This window comes from Lathamus discolor, chromosome 9 (assembly GCF_037157495.1).
Source record: "Lathamus discolor isolate bLatDis1 chromosome 9, bLatDis1.hap1, whole genome shotgun sequence".
Classification (NCBI taxonomy): domain Eukaryota; kingdom Metazoa; phylum Chordata; class Aves; order Psittaciformes; family Psittacidae; genus Lathamus; species Lathamus discolor.
In genome coordinates this window covers 17,390,160-17,411,623 of record NC_088892.1, presented here as the reverse complement: position 1 = coordinate 17,411,623, position 21,464 = coordinate 17,390,160, and the positions used below count along the sequence as shown (strand labels likewise).

General features: G+C 38.6%; 1 long non-coding RNA gene across 1 annotated transcript in view; it reads left to right on the top strand.

Annotated features, from left to right (window-relative positions):
- Positions 1-5,473, top strand: part of LOC136019557 (uncharacterized) — a 63,863-nt gene extending 58,390 nt beyond the window's left edge. The window contains exon 5 of the long non-coding RNA XR_010614949.1: positions 5,446-5,473. This is a non-coding gene — a long non-coding RNA (uncharacterized LOC136019557). The remainder of the gene's footprint in view (positions 1-5,445) is intronic.
- Positions 5,474-21,464: the final 15,991 nt, after the last annotated feature.

The window sequence follows — 21,464 nt, the reverse complement described above, 5'->3', positions numbered from 1 at the left end:
ATACTTGGAAAATGTGTATACATACACAGGCTGATACAGACATATATTTAATATGCTTAGGAAAATACAGATGTTTAATATCTCATGATGCCACAGGTCCGTATTTGTTATCTCTACAGGGCTTGTGTATACAGTAGGTGTTTCAGCAAGAAAGCTTCTTACAGTCTTGGAGGCAGTTGTCCCTGGTTTTACTGTTTGAAAGCAGTCCTGACTGAATACATCCTCATGTCTAAACTGAGTCAGAATATGAAGAAAAAGGTGTATAATAAAAGTATGCGGATTGAGAAAACTGTGGAACAGTTCTAATTTTTTTTTTTTTTTTAACGGTTTTCTTAGCATTGTTTTATTCAGTAGTTGGTAAATCCTGGCTTTATAACATGCATATCATTAAGTTAGCAAAGTATACATTTAGACCTTCTATATCTTTTTCTGCAACCAACTGCAAACTATTTTTTTTAATAATTGGTGCTTTTTTATTGAACAGAAATAGTATTAATAAATATTTTCAAATATTAATTAAAGCATACTATTAAAAACTATCCAGATTCTCTGGGAAAACACTTCTTTTGTAAATGTAGATGATTTAATTTTGTCTCTGACCTCTATGAGCTAAAAGGTTTACAAAGATACAAAGATTTGGTAGAAATTGTAGTGTCAGAGATGTGTAATGTTGGGACTGCGAACTGTTTTATCCTACGAGTTAAGTGATAAATATACAGCATGCTTGGAGGTGTGAGTGTAGGGCTGGGGAAGGGAGAAGTTGGGGTGAAATTAATAGCTGCAGCTTCTAGGGTGACAGCAAATTTCTGATGAGCAGCAGTCAGTAGTATCTAAAGTACTGATCTCTTGTGCCACTATGCAGGACACAGGGCTGGGTTTTTCCCTTAAAAAGCATAGCACTTGTGCTTCATGCTCTGCAGATACTCGCTGCGGTAGTACCCTGGCTCAAAAATATCTCCAGGTATTCTAGAGAAGTGACAGGTCAGCCTGTGGGTAACCAGGCTCACATGCGGATCCAGAACCATGTGCTCTCTCAAAAGAAGCAGTGAAAGGTACCATAAAACTAAATATGTGTATCTCATTTTAGCTTTTAGAGGAAAAGAATTAGTAACTGTGAGCCCTTAGTGTGCACATAGACATTCCTTTAGTCAAGACACCTTCTGTGAATTAGCATAAGAATTATGCAGATAAGCTCTTTATCTAGCTTCTGTATGGTGCTTTGAAGTCTTTAGAAGTTTAGGAATTAAGCGAAAGGAAAGTGAATAAATCAGCGGCATTTTGTTTGTACAAGAGATTAACTTTGCTAAATATAGGTATTGCTTCACATCAGTGTCTGCTGACAATCGTTTTTCCATATGCCCATATAAAAAATAATTTTATATCTAAGAGGAGTTTTACAATTCACAGTGTATTACTGTGAGTTGAATTCAAATTTATTTTTAATTTCTTAACAAATAGCGGTATTGTCACGGTAACTTTGGAATAGTATTATTACTCCTGGGACTCCCAGAGACAAGAAAACAAATGATAGTTTTTAGCAGCCAAACACTACATGTACTTACCAGCAGCTACAATTTGGAGACAGGGAAGTTCTTGTTCACTAATCTATTAGTTATTTTGAAAGTGAGTCACATTGATTTTGCTTTATTCTTTTCTTGGTCAGGAATCTTAATTTATTTTTCTATGTAAAAATAGTCTTTAGCAAGAAGAGTTATTAAAAAGAAAGGGTAACCTGATGCTTACTCCAAAGTTGGCTCGCCTATAGCACAGGCAACTGATTCATCTTATTAGGTAGCAGGTAACCGCCTAAAAGAAAACACCCAAAAAAAAACCCCACACCAAACTTAATATAATTCTGTTCTAGGAACACAGATTTTCCACTGAATTAAATTTATCAAAACAGATTATCAAAGCTTTATAATTAACTTCCTAGCAAATAAGAATTAGCATACTATTATTTGCTTAATGCACATTACTCATATAATATTTAGTGAGGCACCCACCTATGCATGCCCAGGAATTACAAACTTAATGAAAGACAGCAGTACATGAAACTGTAACTAATTAAGCAAGACACAAAAAAATCTGTAGATGCTTGACTGAATATCTTAGAATTTGCTCATTATCATATTTACATGGCAAATTTATTCCCATGCTTAAGTTTGGCAAACTGAGCTATTTAAAGTTAACTTTTTGCCTTCTATACAGAAGCTCTTTACGTGTTTTTCAGCTTCTGTATTTTACATAAAAAACTTTAAATACCCAAAGGGTCCTGGTTTAAAAAGAGAGAATAAGAGAGTAAACAATGACATTCCTTCCCAGTTTCTTTACCACCACTGCTGTGCAGCTCCCTTCAGGCTCTGTTACTGTATGACACACGCAAGTTATATTACACCTTTTGTCTCTAGAGTTGACACTAGAGCCCCTAGAAGCCGAGCAGAGCTGCTGCTACTTACGCATGGTGATGAGCTGCTTAAAGTAAGCACTATGGTAGGAATATCGATAACATAGATTGTGGTATCATAACAGAAGAGACTGAGCTTCATGGTTCTGATTCTAAGGTCTTAAGACATTGCAAAATTACAACATTTTATAGCAAGGACCCAGTGGTCAGCTTTCTAATTGGGAAGTATCATGACAGGGGAAAAAGGGAGAACAGGTAGCTTGGTCTTGAGCATGTCACAGCTCAAGCAAACTTGTTATTACTGCTATCACTAATGTACCACCAGCAGTAATGTGTTAATATTCAACTATTAAATCTGCTCCTTAAACAAGTTGTTTAATCAAAAGGAGCGTTCTGCAGAGGGATAAGGCTTAATATAGCACTTACTTATAAATTACACTTCAGTGACTGTGACTGGGTTTGGGGTTTTTTGTTGTTATTGGTTGTATTTTTTTTTCCTTACAGAACGGTCTTTCATATTTAGAAAATGCCTAATTGCATTCTAAAAGACTTAGAAGATTCATCCAACAACCAGCATGAGTGGTCTGCAAAGAAGCGCATGTCAGAAGTCTCCTATTAAGTTGAAAGTTGAGTTTGGGGAGTGAAGTATTGAATGCAAACAGAACTGAAGGCTGTGCTAATCAGTAGGTGCCTTTTGTTCTGAATGGTTTTTGCTGTGCTTAAATGACAAAAGAAAGCTTCCAAGTGCTTTTATTTCCATAGCTATTTTATCTGTAGGTCTTTTGTCTCTATGGATTAAACAGTAAAGTGTTTGACAAGAGGTCTAAGCACACAACCAGTTCCTGTGACCTGCTGTTTTATTTAAGGACTCAGAGAAGTTGGTGTGTACAGTTTTTCTATGATTAACATGGAATTATATTTATGAAGGCTGGTAGGCTGCAAAGAAAGGACCCATCATTAATGTGACATCCCAATGAGAAATGCTGTAAAGGTCAGTGAGTACCTTTCAGCTTATTAAATATTGCTGATTCTAATACATTTGTTAAAATAATGACATACAGAGTTAAGTTCCAATACAAGGGTCTCCTCAAGAACACAAGGCAATTAAATCCTCAGCACTGGTCTTGGTACCTCAATCACAACTAAAGATACAGAATGATCATTAAACTCTTAAGGTATGTTAGTGTGGCTAAAAAACTATGTAGGAGAGCTAGAAAAGCTTTTCCAAGTGGCAGTGTAATACCGATTGCTTAACAAATGGATGCACAAGACTGACAGAGAAAGTGCTGTTGGATTGTGGAGAAGGACATCATAATGATATTTATTAAATTTATTAGGATTTTATTTAAAGAATATCCAGTTCCACAAAAGTAAGTCCTTTCCTATTTGGTCTTAGAAAGGTTGATTCCGCATATTTTGAACTAATGTTATGATAGGCTGTTAATCGCCTGAACTGGGCCAGTGCCCTTAAAATGACTGTGAATCATAGAATCATCGAATCATAGAACGGTTTGAGTTGAAAAGGACCTTAAGATCATCTAGTTCCAACTCCCCAACCCCCCTGCCAGGGGCAGGGACACCTCACCCTAGACCAAGTCCAGCAGCCATTTCATCAGTAAACATCTGAAAACAGGCCAAGCTGCTGGGGAAAGACTGAATAAAGGCAGGCACAATAAAGGCAGGCACAATAAAGCACAGGCTGCCCAGAGCGACTGTGGCTGCCCCATCCCTGACAGTGTTCAAGGCCAGGCTGGACAGGGCTTGAAGCAACCTGGTCCAGTGGAAAGTGTCCCTGCCCATGGCAGGGGATTGGAACCAGATGATTTTTAAGGTCCCTTCAACCCAAACAATTCTACAATTCGTACCTGTGTTTATGAAGCCCTCTAAATGTCCAGAATTATCCAGCTGCTACAGTGCTTGGGAATCCCATAGTCTTCATTAGAGCTTATTTTTGGATAGTACTTGTATATACATTAAAAAAAGAAGGTGAAACATTTGAGATTCTTAGTGTTGTACTGTCGACCCCAGTCATGGCTAATGGGGGATAATGCCACCAAATCATCAACTGTCTGTAGATAATCAGTAGTACAGTTAGTATCTGAAGTTCAAGAATTCGCATTGTGCTCTGTCACATATACTGTTTCCTCCACATGTACAAAGGTTATTGTTTCTGTCTTTAGTTTAAAATCTTTTCTGTATTTTATTAAACTGCTTATAAGTTCTGTCAGCATACAGCAAGGTACAAGTGACCTTCTTTATAATGTCTTTATTCTGAACTTTACTTGAAAATGAAGATCAAGTCAGACTTTTTTCCTTGTATACTTTTTCTAGTGGTTTGGGAGGAATAAAGCAAAGGTCTTTCCAAGTGGGGTGTCTTCACCTGGGTTGAACAATGCATTTGGCTGTGAGGCCTTAAGATCAATGCTGTTTGTTGAAAGTAACCTCAATTTCAGAAAATGCATGACTGAGATGTGCAGGTTGAGTTGAGCTGTATCTTTATGTATCCACTGGCCTGTGTAGAGGTTTTCCAGCAGAACATTAGAAGACATTTTCCAAACATTTACTTTTTTTTTTTTGCCATGACCATTAATGCAGTGTTTTGTACTTCACATTTCAGGCTCTAATTTTTGCCATTCCACAGGAATTAATGCATTTTCCCAGTTTAGTAAAGAGGCAGTAGGAAGGGCAGTGGTGATAATTCCTAACATCACAAACATTTAAAATATTAGACCAGTGGATGCAACACCCTAATTTTTTTTCAGTAGGTGTCACCATTTTTACATCTGTTGCCAATTCTCTGGGTTTTTTTGTTCTCATGACTTGCATGGAAGGTGGTGTAATACTTGAAAAACCGCCTGTCTGCAGGCACTTGATTAAGAATCTCATCTCTTATAGTTTGTACATAAAAGAGAGGATGAGAAAAGAAGTGTACTTATCTTGCTGCTGCAGTTTACCTTGTCATTATGCTACAAAAAATGAATATGGTATATATTATTTTGATTTTTGAATATCACTTTTTGCATATTTCCATTCTATTATAGTGCAATGGAGGCAAGGTGATGAAGTAGAAAAAACTCACATCTGAATGAGAAAACAGTCAGAGACAGAAAGGTAAATCAGTGACACCATTTGTGGTTTCCGCAAAATGTTAGATAACACAGAACCAAGAAAGCAGGTGATGGAAGTATACCAAAATGGAAAAACAGGAGGCTATTGACATATGATCTGAATTAATATATCCTGAACAGTTGTTCATTTTTTAAGCATGCACTTTCTGCCACTTTCAAAACATAGCAACACTGTCTCCAAAAGAATTTAACGCTTTAGTGTCTGTATATTATTATTCCATATTGTATCTTTTCTTATTAACAGATCAAGATAGAATCAACTTTATGCTTTCACTAGCTGTATTGCTAATTCTATCCTTTATGAATCAGCGTAGTATTTATTAATAAGCTTTTTAAAACTTGGAGAATTTTGTGTTTAATGGTAGTATCAAAGACTGAAAAACACTGAAATAATTATGTATGTTAAGTATCATTAAATCATGCCCTACCACATCTTACATCCAGAGCATACATACTGAGCAGAAGGTCTGTCCTCATGAAATTTAACACAATGACTCTCAGACTTCAGTATGTATGCTTTGGATACAATCTTTGCAGATTAATAAAACTCAATGAAATATTTACCTTAATTGCACTTCAGCCTCTTTCTTTTAATCATGTTTAATAGATCTAACAGCAAGGACTGCTTCCCACTGGTGGTTTTCTCATTAGCACACTATTGGAAATGAAATTCGAAGATGAAGGTTAGCCACTAAAGCAGCAGAGAATTCAAGATAATGGTTCCTGGGTTTTTACATAGGACATTTACATAACCCTGGTACTAAAAGTTATATCACAGAACCACTGAGGTTGGCATAGACGTCTGCAGATTGTATAGTCTAATATCACTGCTTGGAGCAGGGGCAGCTAGGACGTTCCTGGACGTTGTCCAGCTGAGTTTTGAATGTCTTTGAGGATGGGACACCATGACCCCTCTGGGTATCCAGTCCCAGTGTGAGACCTCCCCCCATAAAGAACTTTTTTTCTTACTTTTAAGGAGAATTTCTTGTATTTCACTTCCTTGTATGAGAGAATCTTCTTGTATGAGAGGTGTTCCAAGCACCTAATCATCTTCATGGCCATTTGCTGGACTATCTCCAGCATGCCTGTGTCTCTTTCCTGCTTAGAAGCCCACAACTGCACATAGCACACCCGATATGGTCTCATATGAATGGTCACCACCCTTGGCATGCTGGCAACACTGTGGTAGCTCAGACTGGGATGCTGTTGACCTTTTTACTGAAAAGGCACACTGTTGCTCATGGTCAATTCAGTGTCAACCAGGCCCCCCAAGGCCTTTTCTACCAAGTCATTTTCCAGCCACTTGCACCCCAGTGTGTACTGGTTCACACCTCTTAGAAGATCCCCTATTAAGGGTGACATGCTTAACTTTAGTGTAAAGTCTGTCTCGCAGTGTGGACACAGTTGCAAGAAAAAATTATTTCCAATAGCCCTTTTAAGATTTTCATTGTGGTTACGGTAGGGGTTTTGTGCTGCCCCAGTGCTGTCTTCTTGCTCTCTTCTGTCCTACAGCTATGAAATAGATGCTCATAAAGTGTTTAATGTTGCTTAATGTCACTGGGGAGAGTGAACTTATTGTTTGAAAGGTAGAAGTGTAATACATTATCCTGGTACATCTCACCACGTCCTTCTGATAGGTATGTGAATAATTTTACTCTCACAGAGAGAAACAGGTTTTTTTTTTTCCTGAAGTTCAAAGCATCTCCTTTTCTTTATGTTTTGGATTCAGCAACAACTGTACCACATCTGCTTGTGGACTTGGGAGACATGCATAAAGAGTGAGCAAGTGACAAGCAAGGAAAGGGAATTAGTATCTGGGTTTGCTTCAGTTTTCTTGCAAGGGAAGTTGTAAACAAATGTGGAGTTTAAAGGAGGATTACAACATAGTGACTTACTCCATTCTGCATGTTTGATATTAGTAGTTTAATGCCAGAGAGAATAATATAAATATAGTAGGCAGATCAAGATTAGATCAGGATACCAACTGTTTTCACCTGTATTAACTCCTTAGCCTCCACCTTTTTTATGGTGCCATAGAAGTAATGATTTTTTAACTTTTTTTATCAGTGTCTGCAGATTGGGTGAAAACTGGGAGGTAAGAATGAACATCAAAGGGACGTTACATCTTCATATATATGTGTGCATATATAGAGGGATGTGTATGTATATAACTTGTATATTAGGAAAGTGCATGAGGACATTCTCTGTCAGTCTTCATCAATACTTAAAGTTTCTTTAACACAAATTCAAGAACCATTTATTAACTTCTCATGTATGTACAAAGAGACTCTCAGCTGCACTGAATAATTTGGAGAAGTGTACCCAGAGGAGATGACCTCAGCTTGAGCGAGCAACAGGGCTTTGGGCTCCCTTAGAGCAAACCACAGAACAACCCCACCTTTCACATCCACTTTTGGAGCATTTCTGAGGCAGTTACAGCTGCACAGGGGACATGGTTGACATCATCATGGCAGGGATCTGAGGGGAACCTTGTCAGTGGGAGGTGGTACCAGGGTCCATCAGCAATGTCAGGCACCACAGGCAATGAACCAGCTTTCCCCCCATCTTCAATTCATAGAATCATAGAATCATAGAATAGTTCGGGTTGGAAAGGACCTCAAGATCATCTAGTTCCAACCCCCCAATTTCCTGATATTATTCTTCATAATGGTCAAGTTTTGATCTTTAATGTTTATTTTTATATTTAGCTTACTTATCAGCAATACCTCTGTGTCAGTGGCACTAGATAATGGTCCGTGGTGAAACACACAAAAAAATAGGGCAGTACTCTTTGGCATGGGTTGTGGGAACATAACCTTGAAAATAGGGGAGTTAACACCGCTGTTAGCAAAGGGGAGTCTCATACCAGTTGCAAGACATATGAGATAATGGTCTGTGGTGGCTCCTTCCCGAAAATCCCCTAAAAGTTCTGCAGTTCACTTTGGAAATCCTCGAACAGAGACCCATTTGTACTAACTGCACAGTCATAGCAAATAGCCATAACTGGCCACTCCTTCCGATATAGGCTGGCCCTCTACATCAAAATGAGTGGGCCGTTTTGCTAGCATAAAAGTCCGAGCCTCATGCAATGCGGAGACGCAGAACCTCATACCACCCAATTCAACTTTGCCTCCATGGGGATGCCCACTAAGGTTGAGCCTGCCACCTTGCACTGCGATGAGGTCTGTCAGAGCTGGTTTCCTGATCATTATCACATGGTCTTTGGGGTTTGTAGTATAAACACTCGCTATAAATAACCATCGCTGTTTCTTTAACTCTTTGCTGGCTCTTCCTCTCTATCTTGTCCTATAATAATAAACTAGTATTTTTGTCCATTGTGTCTCGCCTCCCTCTCTCTCAACCTGGAATCCTTTAACTCTGGAACAACCTCTGACTTGATCGTATGACTTTCAAGCAAGAAAAGTCACCAAGGAATCTTTTAAAACTTGTAGTGCTTCAGAAAGGTAAACTTCAGGCCAGGTTCATCTCTTGTTCTCAAATCCCCCCAGCATTAAAATTGATGAAGAGATGATTTATCAGGATGGGAAGTATTCAACCATAACACAGAAATTCAGAGCTCCATGTATGTCCTCGTTTGTCATTGTCTTTAGTCATTCGTCATTTATGATCATTACAGTTTTATGCAGCAATGGTTCAAGTTCTGTTTTGAAATAGCTCACATCATACATTTGTAAAACCCAATTTAAAATCTCTGAAAGTATGAATTTATGTAAGACAGAAACTTAACGAGGCTCTTTGCAGTCCCAAATTCACACTTAATTTTCATGTGCCAAGCCATGCTGTTATATAGCATCTTTATGTCTTCTTCCAGTGAAAACTTTTTTCTCCTAAGCAGGAAAGCAAAATTTAGCCCTCATTATTTTTTTTTTTTTTCCTCAGAGAACAAAATACTTGAAAATAACTTGAATTTTCTGCTGCAATCTCGTAAATTTTCATAGTACTTTATATTAGGGCTAATCAGTTGATAAGAATCAATGCAGTTGATCATCTGATTAGCTGAACTAAATTGTAATTAGGTGCTAATGAAGATGATCTGTAAGCATACAGCATGCATATAATTCTGAAGTTTGATTCCTAAAGCTTGAAAGTATTCTGTTCTAATTTTTATTTTCCTCTGTTTTGAATTGGTGTATTTGAATGCTGGATTACCCTCTGTTAAGATCGTAGAAAAAAAAGGAATTTAGGCTGTTTTGTAAGGAGGTTGAAAAATGTTTGTGAATATCTAAAAAATTGCTTGAAATATATTTCACACTCTGATGGATAAGGTGGGTAGAAAATTGTCTGGAACACTGGGCTCCAAAGGTTATGATCAGGATTACAAACTCTGGCTGCCAGGTAGTTACTTGTTGTATCTCTTATCAATTTATAGGGGTGCTAGTATTGCTTAACATTATTAAGAGCACAAAAAACTTTGTGGATGATACCCACTCAGAGGGAGTGGCTGATATGCTGGAAGGTAGGACTTATTCATAATGTTATTATGTTATTAATATTCAGTGTTATTCAGAAGGACCATGGTAAGGTGGAGAACAGGATTGACAAGAATCTCATAAATTGCAACAAGGCAGATGCACAGTCCCTCCTGAGGATGAAATAACCCCATGCAACAGTATGGCTAGAAGCTATATGTGAAAACCAGAAAAGCAGAGAACTACAATGGCCTTTGGTAAATGTATCATCATTTTGGAGCAAAAATAATAATATTTGAAAAATGATAGAAACAAATCAACCCTAAAGAGATAAAACACTCAAATCCCATTAAAATTCAATGCACTCTTATTTCACTCACACAAACAAGGTTTCTAGTTCTTAAAATTAAAGGTAATTAGCATTTGTTTGCTTATTTGTTTTCAATTAAAAGTAATGATGTAGAAGTTAATTCTCTACTGTCTAATATTTGAGCCTTACACACACACACAGAGAATCTCATTTCGACCAAGACCGTCTGATAATGATTCCAGAGAATTATAGTATTAACTCCTGCAAAAACTTTTTGTTGTCTTGCTTACACAAGCTGTAGTTTGTTTTGGTAAAGGGGTAGGTTGCTGTGCATTTTGAAGAACCAGCTGTCATTGAAAAACAAAAAAGACATTGTTCTGTTTAACATAGTTACTGTTCAACAGTTACCGATAAGAATAGTTTTAGGCTTTCAGTAACTTGAAACTCCTTGGAAAAAAACAGTTACAGCAGACTCAACCCCTCTTTAGTACGGGTTAGCATGCTACTCTGTCAATAAGGCAATAATAATAATAATAACTTGAAAAAGTAGCAGAGCAATTTCAGTATCATGATAAATGTTGCAGATAAATTGCTAGCTTATGCATTGACCTTGGTGAGCGCTTTTGTGGGAATGTAGGCTGATTATATACAACTTGTCAAACAAAACAATAGTTTATGATCTTAAAAATTAAATTGCCTCAGCATAATTGTAAAAAATGGCAAAAAAAAAAAAAAAAAGAGACAATAAATGCAAGTAGCTTTTCAGGTCATGTCTTCATTAATAGCATGTCATTAAGCAAACTAAAAAGCGTTAACTGTGCCATATTTAGAGATTAAGTGGGAGCAGAACCTCATTAGCTCTAACAGGAAATCTCAGTCAGATGATAGCAGGGCTGGGAGCACTTCACTAAGTACATCAGTATAGTCCATCCTTATTAAAGGGTCATGTAGAGAAACAAGGCACCTTAAGTACTACAATATATTGAGCTGGCTGAGGGCCTTGTAGAGGGACTAGAGAGCTCCTCCTATCCTCCAAGAACCCATTTGCCTGTCTGACTTGAAAATGCCTAATGTTTAAAAGGTTAGAAGAAATGATTTGTCCAGGATGAGCCCAGAATGCTCAAGAGCATAACCTCTGTGTGAAACTACCTTAGCAGCCTCTGTGGATTCAGTGGGAGACAAATATCCTCATATTCACACCACACCTTCCCTATATTTTTTAATTTTATCCTCTTCCAGCTTCTAGGTACATTTTGTTTGTTACCTCAGCTGTTCAGCACAGTGTCAGTGTGGACAGCCTTTGCATTCTGATCTGAATGCCGTGCTTCCCGAATCATTTACTATGTGAGCAGTTTCAGTCAGTGGGAGCCAGCCCTATCCTTGCCTAAGTTGAAGGGGAGTGAAAGGCTGTAACAGAAGTGCCCCACATATAATGATGATGAACAGCTAAAGAAACGGAGTAGGATCAAGTTTAAGCAAGCCAGCTATTTTCTACTGCAGTGCTCTGGGCTGAGGTTTCCAAGGGGCAGAGTGCCAATTTAGCCACCAATTTAGCCAGTCACTGTCATGGTTGTGATATGACAGCATCGCCCATTATAACAAGGGTTAACTCCTGTCAGAAGTAACAGAGAAATTTTTTATTCCACCCCTCTTGCCTGGGTCAATTTGAGCTGATATTTACTGAAATACATTAAAGCTAAGACAGCTATTAGTGAAAAGTAATCCTACCAAAAAAACCCAAGAGAAATTAGTTGTAAGTAGGGGAAAAAGACTTGGATTTCAGAATAGATTGGTGATATCTGGATGCTTCTCACTGCAAATGCAGAAAGTATTAAATTCAGTGCTAAGATTTGTTTTTCCCTATAGTAGCAGAAAGATTGCTGAAGCAAATTAGTAGCTGTTGAAGGCACTGTTAATTCACTGTCACTTTTTTCTTGCATCATTTCTGTGAAATTATTCTTTTGTAGCCTTGTAACCCTGGAAAAATGGTGTTGCTCTTGCTTGCAAAAGGCCGTAGTCTTTGTGTTAAAATAACAACATAGGCCTTAGGACCTGTCAAGCTTTGCCTGGACCTGGTTTGGCCTGTGTGTGCTCTGGTTTAGCCTGTTTAGCTCTAACAACAATTGCCTGACAAACAGGTGCTGCTACCTATTTTTTTTTTCTTTTTTTTTTTTAACCTAGCTTTTGTATAATTGTCTGGTGTGTGTATGTGTATATAAATATCCATATATACATGCATATATATTGTTATCGATGTTTGTAACTGGTAGATAGGAAAAGGAAATAGTTTTTCTGTGCAGAATGAACTACCTATGACCCTGGAACAAAAATGCAACATAGAAGTGTATAGGCAAGAGATAACAGCAGGGGGGTTGAATCTACAGGCACAGGATGATATCAAAGGACTGAGAAGTATAAATAACTCACCAATGGCGGATTATCGTTAAAGGAAACAAGCCTGGGACCTGGGTAAAACCAATTTTAAGAGTAGGTAACAAAAAGAAGCAAGAACAGATGTCTAAAGTTCATGGGAAAACACCATATATAGTACATGTAAATGTAACGTGTACTTGCAAACCAGTGAAGAATGGGTATGTGAGCAGGCATGTAAAAATGACCTGAACTAGTTCCAGGGGTGAGAAGAAATAAAAAATGGGTAAGGACAGGCACAATGCCAGTAAGAAAAGCATTGATTTTCAGAATATAAGCATAGATATTTTAACCTAATACATTTTTAGATACAAGTGTGAGTAACTGGACTTAATCTTTAGACTGTTAAGACTTCTCTTACAGTAATTTCTCAGTTTTGCAAACAAAATGTGTTCCTTTTGCTCAGATCTAGATTTTAAGAGCAAGAAACATCAAGAATTTAAGCACAACCCTGCAAACTGGTGGGAATTACACAGCCTGCACTGTAATTTTGCTGAAATAAATTGCTAGCACTTTTCTGCACAGCAGTGTGCGCAGCCTGGTGCAGTAGTGACTCTAAGCTGCGCCTCTTGCCCTTAATAAAGTTCCCAAGGGTTACCAGGGTTCTTTGCTTAGCAGAAGTAGCTGCTATGGTTGTTGAGCAAGGAAGCACCTGTGACTAGGAAATCTACTAAATCTATTTCAAAAAGTATGAAGTCTGTCGGTTGAGCACTTGGAGGTCAAGGTACCCCACTTTTCCACAGGGCTATGAAAGCTAGCAGGTTACAAGCCACTTTTGTGTAGAAGAGAATGCAAGATGAGCCATCATTATTTATAGTCCAGTGTCGTGGTTTGAACCCAACCACAAACCTCGTCCACTCACTCCCCCCCTTCTTGCCCTCCCCCCTGCTCCTGGAGGGACGGAGAGGAGAATCAAAAAGAATGCAACTCCCACGGGTTGAGATAAGAACAGTTTAGTAACTAAGGTATAACACAAACCACTACTGCTACCACCAATAATAATAGTGCTAAAGGAAATAACAAGAGGAAAGAATACAACACCTCAACACCAGCCGACCAATAACTCACCCCACTCCCCCCAGCCAAGCACCGACCGATACCTTCTCCAACCCTCCAGTCCCAACCCTTCCGGGTCACTCCAAGTTACATCCTGGGCATGACGTGCTGTGGTATGGAATACCTCTTTGGCTAGTTTGGGTCAGGTGTCCTGTCTCTGCTTCCTCCCGGCCTCCCCTCCTCCCTGGCAGAGCATGAGGCTCAGAAAGTCCTTGGCCAGACCAAACATTCGAGCAGCAACTGAAAACATCAGCGTTATCACCACTGTTCCAAGGCCAAAAGATCAAAACACAGCACTACTAGCTCCTAAGAAGGAGAAAAATGACGGCTGCTGCTCAAAACCAGGACATCCAGAAATACTGCATCCTAACATAGAGTTGAAATATTTATGCATATAAGTTGCTGATCACTTTGAGAAGAGTGAAATTCAGTAAACCCCCCCCCCAATCCTCACAAATGTAAACACATAAACATTTTTAATAACTAATTTAACTTCACTGCAGCTATGTCCATAAAGGCAAGGAAAATGTAAATATTTCTAAGCTGAAATACTGAACTGCTTGGTATGTCTCATAGCGGCATATTTTAGTTCAGCTGTGTCCAACTACGCATTGTCCTAGCTATAAATACAGTCATTAGATTGCCCACGGAGCCTAACACGTGTCTGTAATCAGCAGTGTTATAATCTGAACACCTTCTGTATTGGTAGTTTGATCTATACAAACATGAATACAATAGTAGAGGGATTTTAAAAGTCAAGTAAATGTCACTGGAGTGCAGTAGTAAATGTGTCCAAGGAACGTGCTACCTTAATTGAAAATTCAAATTACTGAGCATTGCTGCTTTTCAATAAAACATTCAGTGCTGTTGAATGAGAAATCAATAGCTGCTTTATAGTGCATTTTTCTTAAGCAGTAGGCAAGTGCTCAATTCCCCTTCAAAGGATTTTTATTCCTCTATCTTTAGTATTTACATTTCTTCTTTCTCTCGCTTCTCTACAGTGAAATGGTCTTTAGTGTCCTTTGTAAACCAAAACATAGAGCTCACTGGTAAAAAACAGAGCATATGGTATTCAAATTTGGTAGTCATTGTTCTAGTTTAAAGCCATTATAAAGTCAGGGGCCTGAATACTTCTTTTTTCCTTAGTGAACAGTTAATCTAGACTGTGTCCGCTGGGATTTCAGGAAATACTCTGGTTCACATTTGGATAAGGTAGCATTTAATTTTAAGGCAGGAGCTTTGACATTCTCGTAGGGTAATTTGAGATTCGTCCTTGCTAGAGAAAAACAAAAAAAGGTGGCAGAGCAAATATGTAAAGATTCAGCAGGAAATGGTGGTAAAAGTGTGCTGGAGATTTGTAGATTGAAAAGAAATTGTAGGTACCTGTTAAAGCAGAGATCTGTGGAATGTGAAGTTCTTGGAGAAGCTTCTCCATGATGCTTGATAGAGATTGAGTTGACTCCTGTTGCTTTTGATCTTTGAGCCGTACATTTGACAGTCTTCCATCTGGGTAGGATCTAGCATGACAGGACCAGTTTTTTGTGTCACTTTGCCCTTTCTATTTTCACTTGCCTTCTTTCAGGAAGCAGCATGGAAACCACATTAGTATTCTGGTGCACACAAAACAGAAATGGTACCTGCTACCTTCTCTTGTTGTACCTGCTACCTTTTCCTGTACACTCACAGGGCAGTGACAGTGATGCTTTATACCAACTAAACCTGCAGCTTTGAGGCTTTCTGAAGGGACATACTACACCTCTCAGCTATTCCTGCCCCATCTCTGCTCCAGCAAGTGCTTTCGTATCCAATGTGGAAACTATTACAATAATCTGTATCATAGTGATAAGAAAATTTTTAGATTTGCTGTACAACTTGTGGTAAGAAAAGCTATTCTGTTAAAGAACACTGTGCACATAGGCTGCCGGGAGTTTTGAGTCAAAATTATATCTATCTTTGAGGATAAGTATGTAATAGGTCATTAAATTCCAGCGTGTAAGTCACAGATATTGATTATAGCTGGTACTTGAATACACAGTGCCAGCACATATAACATAGCCTGAAGTTTTGTGTATATTGTACATTCTCAAAGCTTTTAGAATTCATTCTAAGCATCCATTGTTTTCCAAAAGAGGAGAGAGCGATGACACTTAGTGATACTTAAGAGTATGAGCTCCCAGGGCAATGTGCCTTGCTAAAAGAACAGGAATGAGCTTTAAGTTTGCAGATCAAAATAATTCCTTGGAACATGGATGAAAATAACGTGTGCAAATGTAGACTCATTTGTTTAAATGGAACTTGTCCCTTCATAACATTTCACTGATGTGACTTAGCAACAAGGATCATTAGCCTCTAAGCTAAAAATGAGAAAGAGAAAAGAGCCAGATCAAAGTATGCGTTACAGCAGGAAAACCACTGCTGATGCGTGCACGGGAGGTACAAGACAAAGATTGCCTTTCTCTCTCAGCCTTGGGGTTGACCCAATACTGTAAGCAGATGCCCCCTTCTGCCCCCCCCCCCCCCCCCTTCTGTTCTGCAGTTTATCGAATTAGCAGATTTGAGAAGCATGTGCACACCTGGAAAATACCAGACTGAGGTACAGACTGGGTGTGGGGACTGCCGCTGAAATTCTGTGTGTAGTCAATCATGGAGAAACTATGGCTGGTCACCCAGAGGCAGAATCATCTGTATGTGTGATAGCAGATGTAAATTCTAGAAGCTTTTTCAGGATCTTGTGTAGTTTGTTTTCAGCTAACTAAAAATATGAGTTTGATTTTTGTCTCATCTGTGAAAGTCAGTGAGTGATGAAAGAACCAAGGCTCTGTTTCTTTGTTCACTGCATAGAAACGTTGTCCTTAACTGACTCCTGACTTTTTCAGTCAACATATGATGCTTTTTCCTTTTTTATGAGCATATCCATGAGTGGTAAATAGGGACTAAATCAAGTACAGGCTGCCTTTCCATCCTCATCTATCATTCTTTTACACCAGACACTCATTTCAGCCTGGTATATGCTGTCCATGTATATCCTGGTTTGGTGCACGACTCTTTACACACTTCCATGTCATGATACCTTTCTGGTTCGAGTATCAGAATTAGACAGAACAAGTTCCTGTTAGTGCCCTTCCTGCAGGCCTGGTAAGTGTCCTCACCATCCGAGTATTGATCATCCTGGTTTAAGGGTTGGGTTTAAAGCAAAGGACAGGCACAGTCTGCAACATCCTGCAGTTTGGTCCATTGCTAGCCCAGTCTGGGGACTTGGCTTGTGCCCATCTGCTTGGTGTCCTTCATGCAGGAAGAGGAATGTAGGATGGGGAGGGGGCAGGAGGGAAGGAAACGATAAAGGGCTTGGTCTTGCTGCAGTGTGGAACTGGGATGTGATTGGAGCATCATCTGGGAGCTCGGAACTGTTCTAGAAGCCAGTATTGGTCAGATCATCAGTCTCTTTATCAGTGTAGTCTATTTCATTTCTTTTCAGAAAATTTCAAAGCTTTTAATTCTGTCCTGAATCAGAATGTATGAAAAGCAGTTATTTGGAATAGCAGCTTGTAAATGGAAGATTTTTCTAGTTATTCCAGTCTCCTGATATTTAAGTCATGATTTGGACATTGAAATGGTATATTATTAGTAGTTTTCTGCTGGGTGGGGTGGGGTGGAAGAAAGGAATGTACCAGCAAGTGCATAGGGCAAGAACAGATAAGGAGATAAGCAACAGAAAATATATGACAAAAAGAAGAAATACATAAATGATTGATAGCATTTAGGCAAGGTAACAGTGAAAGGTGGGTAAAATCACAGTTATTTTGAGTGGGTCTTGTTAACCAAATGAAGAAGTCGATGTCTGGAGGGCTATAGAATTAATGGTTCCTCTTTGGACTTTGCTTTACCTTGGATTTAATTGAAGTTAGTGACTTTGTAAATAAGTTTAGTCAATATACCCTTAGTCTTTTTCTAATGAAAGTCATAGACGTTGCTGTGAAACAGCAAGGGATGCAAAAATAATAGTAATGCCAGCACTTCTTAGAGAAAGATCCAGGAAGTTCTGAGAAGTAGTGAAAGAATGTTAAAAAAAAAAAAAGGTTTTTGGTTTTGTTTTGTTTTGTTTTTTAATTTTCCTTTCAAAGGAACAAGAAATGTGAACACTTCCTACTTCTTTCTTCCTAAAGTTCTTAAAACCTAGGGTTTTCTGTTTGTTTCTCACTCTGCTGTGTTCTAGGTTTTCACTATTTGTGATGTCTGTATCAAACAGGGTAACTGAGAAATGTTAAAAAAAATCAAATTGGTTAGAACACGTTTCCCCAGAGTGACATAAACCCTGGCATTTGAATGGTGTGTTCGGTTTCCTTGCACTAAGTGGGAAAATGAATGGCTATTGCTAATACATAAGCTTTTTCTTGAGCAATGCTGAGCAGCTTCTTCAAAATTAATTTCAGGCAAGACAAATGATACTGAGGAGCCAAGTCAATCCCCTCCTGACCTCCCCTAGGGGCTGTTTCCAAACTGCCACTGCTACTGCTTGTAAAGCAAGTCATGGGATCTGTCAGAGAGCAAGCCAAGTAACTGAGGCAGAGAGCCAGATTCAGCCTCTGGAGGCATTCCAGATTTTGCTGTCTCTGTCAGATGTTTGCTGATAATCTCTCCATGTGTTGATATAGGCTTCAAGAAAGGATTTCTGTCATAACAAAGATACCCAAGCATGATGTTTTAGAATATCGCCTTGTGTTAGATGCCTTTCAAATCCCATGTTGTTATAAAGTGCTCTCGTAGCACACTGAAGCACAGGGACAGAGTTGAAACCCTGAGTACTGCTGGTATTAAAGTGCGCAGATTCCAAGATATGCATAAATAAATTCAGCAACATAGATCTCACCATATTGGTTGTTTATGTTGTGGTACTTTCTATGTCTTATGGAACAGATTCATATATGTTTATGTCCTCCTCTTCTATAAGAAATATTGATAGGAAGGCTAAGAAAGGGGTTTTAATGGTTTTGTGACATTACCCAGAGGATTCCAGAGATTGTTTTTCCCCATTCCTATGAATACTGCAATGTGATCAACACAGAAATGGAGCAATGCTCAATAGCAACATAAACCTTTCACATTTCAGGGTCTGGAAGTAATCTGAAACATCAAAATGTTTCTTCTTTTTGTTAAACTTCTTTTTTTTTTTTTTCCCTATTCAAGCATATGAGGCATTATAGCTGGTTTTAGACCCTACATGGCTTTGTTCTGCTGATAGCAAAATAACCAGAGAAAAATATGCTAGACTGCATTAAGTATTAACATCAGAGGGTGGCCTAGCAGACCACATGCAGCTTTTAATTAGACACGTGCAATTCTGTTTAAGCTGGTTGGCTTACACAGAGTTAAATGAGAACAGAGTTTGACCTTCTGTCTAGGGAGTGCTAAATGCTGTAGTACTCCAGACAGTGTAGTACAAGACACATTGCTAACCTTCCCATCGTATACAGTCCACTGTGGCTGTTGCCAACTGGATCAAATGAACATTTGGAAAGGTGTGTTAAATAGTAGCCAGACCCCACTCTCTTAATTATGCGCTTTCAACAGTATGTAGTACTAAATCATCCTTGCCCAGGGGTAGTATAATTACTGCTGAATGGCCTAATGCTGAATAACTTAATATATTAGAGGCAGTAATTATTCCCAGAATGTGTCTGTTCCACTTTGCCTATTTACTTGTGTTCTTCAGAAAAATTATCCCATGACTTAAATACTCTTTAGGGCAGTTCTGGTTCTTGTCTTGAATATATTGGTCACAAGCTCAGCCCTTTGAGAGTAAGCTAAAAGACTTCCTTAGAAGAGTGAAATGGTAATGGAACAAATATCTTCAGTAGCTCTATAGAACGTATTTTTGATCCTGCCATGGTCATGCTGTTCATTTTAATTTAATCTCTACTGCCATCCCTTTTCTTTTGAATTGCTCAAAATTCGCCCTGATTTGGAATAAAGCTAAACTTGAAAACCCCAATAACTGAAGCCACTTTAATATTTTAATAACCCATCATAGCCTACATTTGCAATGCGAGGAGTTTCATCAGATCCAATGCTAGATACTGCCCCGTTTCTTTCGGGCACGTAGTCCTTGTCCTCCTTGCTCGGTTTCTGCCTGGTGTGAATGGGAACTGTTGATTGCTGTTATCCGCTTCTCTCCACTTAACTGCCTGTACTGCATTTGTGTCGAATATTAGCATGGTGATACTGGTTGTAGAGAGTCTGATGTAAAGTTTGGGAGCAATGTGTGGCCATTTCTGCATTTCTAGACTTTTCATGATGTATCTAAAGGGTTTTCAAAAAGTTTATCCCACAAATGCTGATGTGGGAATGTTTCCTCTGGGTGAGGGGTGTTAGCGTTAGAGTGGCATTAGCGTTAACCTGCTGGAGGGTTTTGCAGCTAAGTTTCAAAACTCTGACCATTATTGAACGTGATTTTAGTTATTTAAATTCTGCGTCACAGTGATGTGACTGAAAATTTTGCACTGGAAGTGTTTAGTTTTGAGTTGTAAACATGTAGCGTCAATCTACCCACTTCTGTTTGCCTGATAGCCTGGCCTCAGTGTTGTATGCTGTTTATCTGGAGATGTAGCCTTTGAATCTCACAGTGATTTGGCGGTTAAGTTTTGCTTAATTTTGGTTTTAAGATATGAAAGATACCAAGCTAAAAGGAAACACCAGGAATAAAGCATTAAGTCTGTACAGCCTCAAGCTAAACTGTCTGTATATGGCCCCTGTGATCTCAGTATTGTGTATTTGCCCAAGGTACAAAGCTCTTTGTGTAAAATCCCAGGCTCTGTTTCTGTGCGTGTTTAAATGTTGCACCAAGCAGTTAAACTCCCAAGAATAAGTGGGGAACGGATTATATAACTGCAGCAGACGCTTACTCAAAAATACATTTGCTTATAACCTTATCTGAATAAAGGCTGCCCTGGTTCTGATATCTATAATGTTATTTCATTACCCTCACATTCAAACATGCATACAAATCTGACAAGCAGTAATTTCATTGGCTGAAAGCAACTTCCACTTTAGCAGCTGTATCTATTTTGGTGCATTGTCTTGGAGGCAGTGTCAATGAGCCTCCGTATTCAAGTGTTCAGTATTCAAGGGCTGAAGTTTTTGATTGGATGCAGACTAATATTAATCTTAAAAAGATCTAATAATCATCAGAAAGTCTAATTCATAATCTGTTTCCTTCAAGTCCCAAAGAACATTTTTTTCAAGTCTGACAAAAATTCATTTTTATTTGCTGAAATTAGGGGTTTTTTTAAACTAAATTACCACCCCCAGAACAGGATATGAAACTGAAGAACTGAAGTGTCTGATGTTATGGCATGTGAAAACAAAATCATTCTCTGTACCTTGGAGACAAGACCTACCAGATGAAAATCAAATAAACTAATTAGTGTTGAGCAAAGAACATTTTATATATTATGGCTCTCTGGGCTAATTTCACCCCTTTCTAACTACTCATTATATAAAACTCCTTAAATCAGTGGGACATAAGGCACTGTACTGAGAGCAAGGTCAATGAAACCAGACTCTTTCAGGATATAATGAATGGAGACAGAATTCTCGGAGGGATCTTCTTAATGTATGTCAGGAGCACAACAGATCACAGGCTAGTGATTATGAAACGGACCTGTAGTTCTTCCTCTCTCTTCCCTCTCCTCCCCTCAATGCTATTTCCA